The sequence below is a fragment of the Gavialis gangeticus genome, unplaced genomic scaffold (assembly GCF_001723915.1).
Source record: "Gavialis gangeticus isolate Ggan-Ray unplaced genomic scaffold, GavGan_comp1, whole genome shotgun sequence".
Lineage (NCBI taxonomy): Eukaryota > Metazoa > Chordata > Crocodylia > Gavialidae > Gavialis > Gavialis gangeticus.
The window spans coordinates 1,919,570-1,929,170 of NW_017729004.1; the positions used below are offsets into that span (position 1 = coordinate 1,919,570).

Below are 9,601 nucleotides of genomic sequence, written 5' to 3' on the forward strand. Positions count from 1 at the left end.
AGTTGGAAATCATTCATTCTTGGCCGGCAGCGAAAGCCTGGACGTGCAGCAAAGGGTCATCGGCCCCCCTTGTTTCCAGAGGAGGTTCCCAGCGGATCCAAACAAGCCGAGATGCCAGAAAGTCCGACTTTCTGCTGAAATCGTTAGCAGCCGGAGGCACCGTGCCCTTGCTCCGGGGCCAGGCTCGGGGTGCAACGAGGGAGGGGGCGCTTTGCAGGGAGTTTGGGAGCGGCAGGGGCAGACATGAGGCATCCTCCTGCTGAGACTAGCCCGAGGAGGGGATCCTGCTGGGGCGCCCCAGCCAGCTCAACCCACTGTCCAGCTGTCCCCAAGGCTTCAAACAGGGCTAACGCTCAACCAGCCTGGCAGCGGGGTCCTGGGAGGATGTGTGCAATGGCAGGTGTCCATGGACTTTTTTTGGCCTTATAGCAAAGGCTGAAGGCCAAGCCAGAGCCTCCTACAAAACGCATGGCCCACAAGCTGGTTTCTTTAGCACTGCCTTCGCCTTTGGTAGTCCCCAGGCCTTTGCCGGTCGCTGCGGGAAGGATTTTTCCCCCCACTTCTGTCGTTACAGGGGTCCCAAGGGATTTTTGCCATCCTCAGAGGCACTGGGTGTGGGCTGCCGCCCTGGCTAGCAATGGGGCTGGGCTGTACCAGTGCTCCTGCTGGGACTCAAAGCGGGAGGGTCCTGGCTAGAGGGTCGTGCCCCCCCCCCCCCCCCCCCCCGCTCAGGGCCAAATGCTGCTGCAAGAAAATTTTACCCCACAGTCAGATTGGTGCAGACATGGGAGAGGGGGTTTGCCTTCCCTCGTTGTGGGGGGCTTGGATCGCTTGAGCATATTTTAATACAACCTTCGTAGGCAGCATCTCCCTGCTTTACCTGCGGCAGGGTGTAGCGCCTTGAAGTTGTGTACTTGTAGTAATAAGTTAGACCAGGGGGTCCCAAACTGTGGCACAGGTACCCCAAGGGCACGCAAGACATGTAGGGGGAGGGTGGGGAGGAGACGCAGGAGAAATTGTGTAATGGCAGATTTAATTTTCATTTTAATAATTGGCATTTAAGGGGTTAAAATATCACATGCATGCTGGTAGGGGGTAAATTGGGAAGGGGGGGGATGTAATAAGAAAAAGCCTGGGAACCTTTGGGTTAGACGATGGTTGCGTCTAGGACAGTTTGGATGGGGGTGACCTGGCCTCAGGCCCGGGGTCGGACCGGCTGACCTCTGGAGGTCCCTTCCAGCCCCCCTTGCGAAGAGTTCACAAAGGCATCAAATCTGCATCTCGCAGATGGATAATCTGGCATAACGCCTGGGACGCCATCGCAGCTCGACGGCGCAGGGATGGGGGCGTACGACCTGCGCCGTGCTGGGACACAGGCTTGGGAGGGGGAAACCACTTCACAGCTACGCCGGGACATCTCTCCCCTGACAAAATGTAGGAAATCCTGTCCCGTTCCCGCATTGCCCCTTCCTTATTTTGCCTGGGCTCCCACTCCCCATGCCAGAGCCCCCCAGCGCGGGGGAAATGCAGCGCTCTCCCTTGGGAGGGCACCTCGACCCACATCCCGGCACGCTTGGGGAGGAAAGCAAAGGCACTGCTTACAGGAAAAGCTGTCTCTCAAGGGGTCACGCTGGAAGCACGTGGGAGCCCCAGCCGCTCAAAGGGGGCCAGCTGGAAAAACAAAAATCCTGGCTCAAAGGGGAAAAAAACCCAGCATTTCGACATTGTGAACCGCTTCCGTGATGAGATGAAATGCGAGGGAGTCTTTTTAAAGTACTGTATTCCTGGGCCAGCTGCACACCCCCACGTAAGACACACGGCTTATTGGGAAGGCAAAATTGGGGGGGATTTTCCCAAAGGTACAAGTGCTCAGAGCAGGGACAGGGTCAATCTTCAGCTCGCCCAGCCGCCCTTTCCTGCTCAGCCGGCTCCAACGATCACTGCTGCTGAAGACCCGGCTCCGTGGGCACATCTCTGGCTTTGGAAAGAGCTGTAGGGCTGCCTGCCTGCAGCCCTGTCTCCTCCACGGCCCAGGGCTGCAGCGCTCAGAGGGGCTACGGGAGATGGGAAGTCGGACTACGTGATCTCATGGAGGATTAAGCTTCCCCCGGGACCTCCATACCGAGCTCAGTTGAACTTTATTAAAGCATTTCAGTCCTCAGGGGATAAAGCTGCATCTTGCCAGAAGCACACAGGAGCTAAGCCCGAGATGTCATGCCAGCAGCCAGCAGCGCTAGCCCATGCAATGTCAGGGGCTAAACTCAGCTGCAGGAGGTGGCAACCCCCCCCCCCCCAGGCCGCTGGTGATCAGCTCGACAGAGCACAGGAGCAAGACACACCAGGCAAGCGCCTAAGGGCAAGGCGCGGTTATCCTACCCCGAGCTCAGGCCGACGTCCCATTCCTAGATGCAGCCAGTTTGATGCTTCAGCGAAGGCAAAGCTCAAGCATGCCCAGGCAATTGCAGCTGGCACATGGGGGGTGGGTAGCGATCCTCTCTCACCCCACCTCCTGCTCCTGGCAGGTCACCTACTGAAGCAGGGGCCTTCTTGCAGAGCTGCAAGTGCCCCGACTTGGCTGCGGGTGCTCTGTGCAAACCCCAGATGCCTCCAAGCCGCTCTCATGCCCGAGGTCCCATCTCATGTACTCCAAGCAGTGTTAAGTCCACCATCTCCCTCCATAAGCCACTGCAATGTTCAAGTAACTGCACTGCTAGAGAAATGGAGTCTTATTTCAAGGCGGCATGTGTCCAACCTCAACGTCCAGCCACTGGATCAGTCAGCAGGGTTGAAAAGATCCCACTGGTCTCTAGCTTTTCCATGCAAGTCACCTCTCAGTGGTCTCTTTTGCACGAGACAAAGCTTTTCTTAGCCTTGCTGTGCTTGCCTTCCAGCTGCCAACATCATTTCTGCGGCTCTCTTCCAATTCCCACCCCAGCCGTGAAGGGTGGATGCCACAGCTGGATGCATAGTCGAGGCGTAGTTTCATCGATGGTGGGTACAGGCACAGTGGCTTGTGTATTTCTATGGGCTATTCCCTGCTCTCTGCAGGCAAGGATCATCCTATTACTTGGCCATTGCAAGGCCACTCTGATGACCCCCACAACCCCCCGAGTGACAGCTTCCCAAGCTAGTCCCCCATGCTGCAAATATACCTGTGGTCTTGGCTCCCAGCTGCGCTTCCTTCCATGGAGCCGTGGAAATCATGGTACTACAGACGTTTCAGCAGCACCCTGGTTGAGAGCTGCTGAAGTAAACTGAGGCAGCACAATGAGGTGCCACCACATTGACGAAGAGAGCCCCAAGCCCTAACAGGCTGAGAACCACGGCTTTGGAGAAGCCCTGGTCCAGGCACGTTTTCTTGAAAAGTTTGGGGTGAATCAGTGCTTTCCAACAATGACTGCGCCAAGAGGCTCCTTACCTGCTGTCGTCTTCTACACTGCCCTGAGCTTGCGTGACCTAACGCATAGCAGATATCTGTGCTGCAAAGTTGCTTAGCTAGAAGAAGGCTTCTCAGCCGGGGCGCCACGAAAGACGTTGAGGGAGCTGCACTGCCCGGCCCCTCAACAAGGGGTGAAGCCTCTCCTTCCCGCATCCAGCGCCCTGCTCGTGCCCCGGCAGTGCCTGCCTGCTCCTCTGCAGGCAGCCACTGCTGCTCCCCTCCCTGCATCCCCGGCTACCCTCACTCGCCCAGCAATGCCCTCTTGCTGCCGGTTGCTGGGCATGTGCATGGAGCCACATTTCGCAGCTCAGCTTATGCACTTTACTCCTCCTGTGCTCCCGGGACTGGCAGGTGGGGCTGTAGTGGGGGTTGCCAGTGTCCGAGACCCCACAGGAGCAGCTTTGGCAGTAGAGGCTGCCCTGGCTCCCTCAGGTGCAGACCAGGAGCGATCAGCTGGATCAGCAATTCTCAATCTTTTTAGGCTCAAGAGCCCGCTCTGAACCTTTTCTGGATTTAGACTGTAGCTCAGGGATTCTCAACCGGGTGTACAAAATTCACAGGAGGGCCTGGAGGCTGAACAGGTGAAGACTGCTGAGCTGGAACGATGCTGAGAGGCTGGTCCTCAAACTTTTCTACTGTAAGGAAGGGCAGACCAGACCCGCTCCGTTCCCCAGCCTTCAGGGAGGGCCGTACAGCGTCTCGGGAGACGGATGACCACATCTCCGACCGTTCTGCACAGCCGCCGGCGTCACAAGACTTGCTCAGCCAGAATAGACGTACTTCTATCATTTTTAATATAAAAAGGATTCAGTTACAATAAAAGTGCCCTTTTCACATACATACAATGAAGAACATGGTCAGCCAAGCAGGGAAGCAAACTGGTTCTTTGTGCGCGGGGGGGGGAAAAAAAAAAGCGATGAAAGCATTTCACATTTCTGTCGCTTTGTCCCGCGATTGCAATAAATAGGGGCTGCAGAACGGCCTCGTTTGTAGAGCTTCAACTGGTGTTCTGTTTTGGTTTTCTTTAAAAAAAAATCACGGAAAACGCTATGGTATAAAAATGCATTGACACAAAGGGACGGACAGGGCAGAAGTGGCATTTTTCCAAAGCAACGATTCGCAAACCCCCACTGGCTTCTTGGGGTTTATTTTGGGGAAAAAAGGAGCTTTCTTCTCTCTTTCAGCACAAACTCTCTCTGCTCCTGGAGGACCCAGCTACAAAAACATTTTGGGCAACAACTTTTACTGTGGGCTTCGTATTTGCCCACAGAGACGGCGCCAAAGGATGCTTTGGCCTTCTTACCACATTAGCTCACAGCTAAAGGGGCAGTAGAGCGGGGGTCAAAATACGGGGGCTACTGATGGCTCTGCTACCAGCAGAGATGCTAGGAAAGCCCTTCAAAACAGCTGTGCCTCAGTTTCCCCCTTTACAAGAACTTAAAACAAGTGAGAAAGCTGCTTAAAGCTCAGGGCTGTAGCCACTGGGTCATGTTTTGGCCCAGCTGGCAGAGACAAGCAGGGAGGTGTACCAGACAGCGCGGATACCCTGCAACACAAATGCCTCCCGTCGGCACCCTTCAGCTGTTGGTGCAGACCAGCTGCATCTGAAGCTTTTCCCAGAGGGGTGTGCTCTTCCTGCAGACATGGGCTTGTCTGCACTACAGCACTTTACTAGCACAGCTACGGTGGTTGGGAGTGCAAAAAAGATCCCACCCTGCAGACAGTGCACACACAAACACACCCACCCACACCTTTCTGCCAAGGAGGGGACCCATTAGCCGGGGTACCCACAGCTTGCTCCCTAGCATCGACCTGTCCTGATGGGGGTGAAAGCACTGGGCGCCAGGCTGAAGGGCACCGCTACTGCTGGTGCCGGGGGAGCTCTCCAGAACGGCACCGCTTCTCAATGCAACGGCAACTTGACAGGCAAGTCGCCCGTGATTGGGGCTGCACTGAAGGTTTGTCTTTCTCCACAACTGGGGCCTCCAAAGAGAGCTGCAGGAGCCAAACCCAAAGCCCTTTCCCTCCACTGTCACCCCACTGGGGATCTTTGCCAAAGTTAGGAGCATCGGAGACATGCCTGCGAGTCTCGAGCATCACGCCAAACCCTGTAGCTGAAGCTGCAAGTCGTACTCAAAGCAGCTGCCTTGGGAAAGCCATTAGTCACTCCGTCACATAAGCTTGGGTGGGGGAGAAGATGGGGAGCTCAGGGACGGACTGATATAGTGACACCTTGGATGTAAAGCTCGAAGGAAGGCACTGATTTGACACCATACAAAATGCTTGGTAGAAACAGCAGCCCTCCCACCCTGTACTCGTGTTGTATTGCACAGGAGAGCTCGTGTGCAATGTCCATACAGCTTCCCGTCCTTCGGGCCAGAGAAGCACCCGTGCTCCCAAAGCCTACCTTCCAAAGCAGGTGTCCTGCCCCAAGCCTCTCCCCCAGCCAGTTGCTGGGCTTCAGTCTCAAGCTCCTAAAGCAGCCCCGGCTTCCAGGAGACTGAGACACCCTGCCTAGGGCCAGCTTTTCAGAGGTGCCAAAGACTGACTGCTGCTGCAGATCACAATGGGAGCTTGAGTGCTTGGCACCTGTGGAAATTCAGGCTCGAGGCATTTCAAACTGAAGTCCCCAGAAGAAAAAGGGGCTTGAATATACGGGGCTTTTACCATGCAGGTCTGCAAGATGCAGCTGCTCCCTCACAGCACGCACATCCTTAGCTCTCCGCACAGGCCAGGCAGCTTTGCCGTATTCCTCGCAGAGGAAAGCATTCAAAAGAAATGGGTGCATTGAGCAGTGCTAGGCTCATGCCTGGAGCATGCACCAATACAGGCGACTGAGTTCTGCTTAAAGGAAAGAGAAAGCAGCAATGGTTTGCACTTCTCTTTGGTTCCCAAACACTGGCCAGCAAATTCACACACAAGAAAGAGCTTTTTTAGAGGGCAGGGAGCATACATACTGCAGGAAGCTTCCTCAAGTCAGCTGCCTTTCCACTATGGCTTTATCAGATAGGATCTTGAAGGACAAGGGGATAGCTGAGCTGTGATCAAGCAGGTGGAAATGAAGGGCAAGCTTCCCTCCTCCTCTTTAGCTGGTCTGCAGGGTTTGGAACCAGATAAGGCTGGGTCATGGTCACAGCTGGAATAATAACCTACCAAGACCCCTACGGGTCTGCAGGGAAAGAAGAGAAATGGCCAGTGGTAATGCAACGCACGCCAGATTAGGACCAAGTCACCCATGCTTGGGGCTGCACTGAAGGTCTGACTTTCTCCACAAGTAGGTGCCAGCAATATTGGGACCTGCCAATGTCCCACGGAGGGGAGGACTTTTTGTTGTGGACATTGTTCAGACCTTGAAGGAGGAAGAAGCATCAGACTTCATTTCTCCTTCAGGAGAAGGGAGCCCATTTTGACCTACTGCATAAGTAACGGCATGTCACGTGCCCGTGTTGCAAGCACTCCTCACCCAGAGTGACACGGGCACTGAACACATGCCACGTGCTGGTATTTCAGTATCAAAGGAAGAGCTGCAACTCCTCACCGCGTGCTCATTCCTGTAGAAAGCTACAGCTGGAAAACAGAGACGACTCCATTCATCGCAAGAGAGACAAGAGGGCAAGATCTCATACCCAGCTGGACCAAAATGGCCAGCTGAGCCTGGCACCCCATCTCCTGCAGTGCCCAGTACGGCTCAGGCATAAAAAAGTGCTGTTAAGCAGGACCAAATCCCCTCTGAGCCCTCTGCCCCATTATTTTAACAGTTTTATAAGAAAGCCTAATAAGAACACACGATAGACAGATGGATAGATAGATGGATAGACAGACGGACAGATGTGATGCCCAGTACCATGGATGAACCCAGCAAGACAAGGCTGGGAAGAACTGGGAAGGCCAGAAGAAAGGTGGCGTATGACTGACCCATCTCATGGCAAATTGAGGAGTTGGCAAAACTTGACACACGCACAAAAAGTCTCATTAACAGATGTTCCAACTCCTCGGACGCGATTACAGTTGAGCATTAACCAACTTCTGAGACCTGGACCTCAGCACTGACTAGCTTGGATGAATGAATAATGAATCTTGAGGCTTTTCAGCTGTGAGGATAACCAACCAGGACAGATTTTGGATTAATTAAATTAAAAAAAAGGGGAAAAAAATAATGGATTCCTTCCAAAACTGGTTATTGTTGAAAATACCAGACAACAGTGGAGAAGTCACCCACACGCTCTCATGAAATCAGGTCAGTAAAAAATAGGGCTATGTTCTTTCCAGCAACATAACAGTCCTTCTGTTAAAGAACACATCATATTTTGCAGTGAAGGAAGCAATGGGAGTTTTAAAACCAGGATGTTACACAGTTGAATGTAAACTGGATTACGTCGTGCATTGAGCTACAGGTTCATCAAGAGGACACAAAAATAGGACATTCCCCACCTTGGCCGCCTGCACGTTGCTTGGAGAGGCAACACTATGGTGAGACACATGTTGAATGAGACTGTGCCGAGGCACCAGGCACTGGAAGGCATCTCAAAAGGATGCGAGTGCCCCCAATAAATTTTACACTGGTAATATCCATCCACCCCTCCAAACTTTGGGGCTGATTTTGAGTCTTCAGTCTGTAGCCCATCATGCTGACCATCCCAGGCAGGCTCCCTCTGGGTCTTTGATCTCTTTGAAATGTTGATTAGACCAGTCTTGGCAATGAGCTAGCCATTAGTTTTCTGTTAATAATCATTAATTTTCTGTTAATAATATACCAGTCAGAGGTTACTACATCATGTGCACTCTCCCATGCCAGCTAAAGGCCAGCAACTTCCTCATCGCATTTGGAGTGGTGTTCTCGCATCTTCTTGTACCAGCTCCTCCAAGCTTTCCATGGGTCGTCCCCATCACAACATCCACGTCCGTTGTCAGTGCGCATGGGAGAACCTCAGACACGACCGGGACTGGTTTCTCCGTGGATGTAAATGGACGTTGCTTCACTGACTGCAGTGCTGTGATGCTGATTTAGGCTAGAACTATGAACAAACTCATTTTTTTTAAATTTGCATGTTAAACAGGGGTGCTGACAGAGTTTGGGATAGAACTGACAAATTGTGGAGAAATTGGAGAGAATCCAGAGGAGGGCAATTAAAATGGTTGTGGGGCTGGGGGACAGGACTGGTGAGGAGAGGCTGAGGGAACTGGGCTGATTTAGCCTGCAGAAGAGAAGACTGAGGGGGATTGAATAGCAGCCTTCACCTCCCTGCAGGGGGGCTGCAAAGAGGATGGAGCTGGACTGGTCTCAGTGGGGGCAGATGACAGGACAAGGAGCAATGGGCTCAAGCTGCAGCAGGGGAAGTTGAGGTTGGATATTAGGATAAACTCTCACAAGGAGGGTGGTGAAGCACTGAAATGGGTTACCTGGAAAGGTGGTGGGATCTCCACCCTTGGAGGTTTTTAAGGCCCAGGTAGACAAAGCCTTGGCTGGGATGATGTAGTTGGGCCTGGTCCTGCTTGGAGCACTAGATGCGACCTCCTGAGGTCCCTTTCCACCCTCATTGTCTAGGATTTTGTGACAGCCCCAGTTTTTGAGCAGTTCCTAGAAGAATGCTTTACTCTACACGTTAACTCCCATGTCTATGATCATCTACTGAGGATTGACGCGAGGCCTTGAACTGATAAAAGGCAGGAAGCACAAGTTTTAGCATAGTCACCGTCAGCAGCATCCCTTTAAAAATCGAAGCACGAGGCTTTTCGTTACCAAATCCAGGTCACGGCTATTTGAGATGCCTGAGCAAACACCTGTTCATACAAGTATTTTTTGCACTCTCCAAGCTCTGGAGCCAAATCCTTTCAGAATTATTTTGTTTAAAAAAAGAAATCAATCAATCAAATCACTCTTAAATTGTTCTAGTCTAACACTTGCTGGGGGGGAAGTGCATTGGAGAAGAGAGATCCTTGGCCAGGGAAGGGGGACTGGATGTAAGAATAAGTTGCCAGCTGCCAAGGAAAACTTCTGGCACTAATTCATCAAGAAACCTGACTTGTTTCAGTCTGTTTAAGAAACTCCATGACCACCACCTGTAGCAGCAAACCTTGTCATCTCACATCCCCTGAAGGCTTCTTGCTTAATGACCTAACCATCCCTGCACAGACAGAAGAGAGGAATAACACCACACGCAA

General features: G+C 52.7%; 1 long non-coding RNA gene across 1 annotated transcript; it reads right to left on the reverse strand.

Moving 5' to 3' along the window:
- Positions 1-5,514: 5,514 nt before the first annotated feature.
- On the reverse strand, positions 5,515-8,606 carry LOC109291151. The gene is made up of 2 exons (XR_002095760.1): positions 7,871-8,606; positions 5,515-7,000 (listed from the first exon to the last, which is right to left on the reverse strand). It is a non-coding gene; the product is annotated as an uncharacterized LOC109291151 (long non-coding RNA).
- Positions 8,607-9,601: the final 995 nt, after the last annotated feature.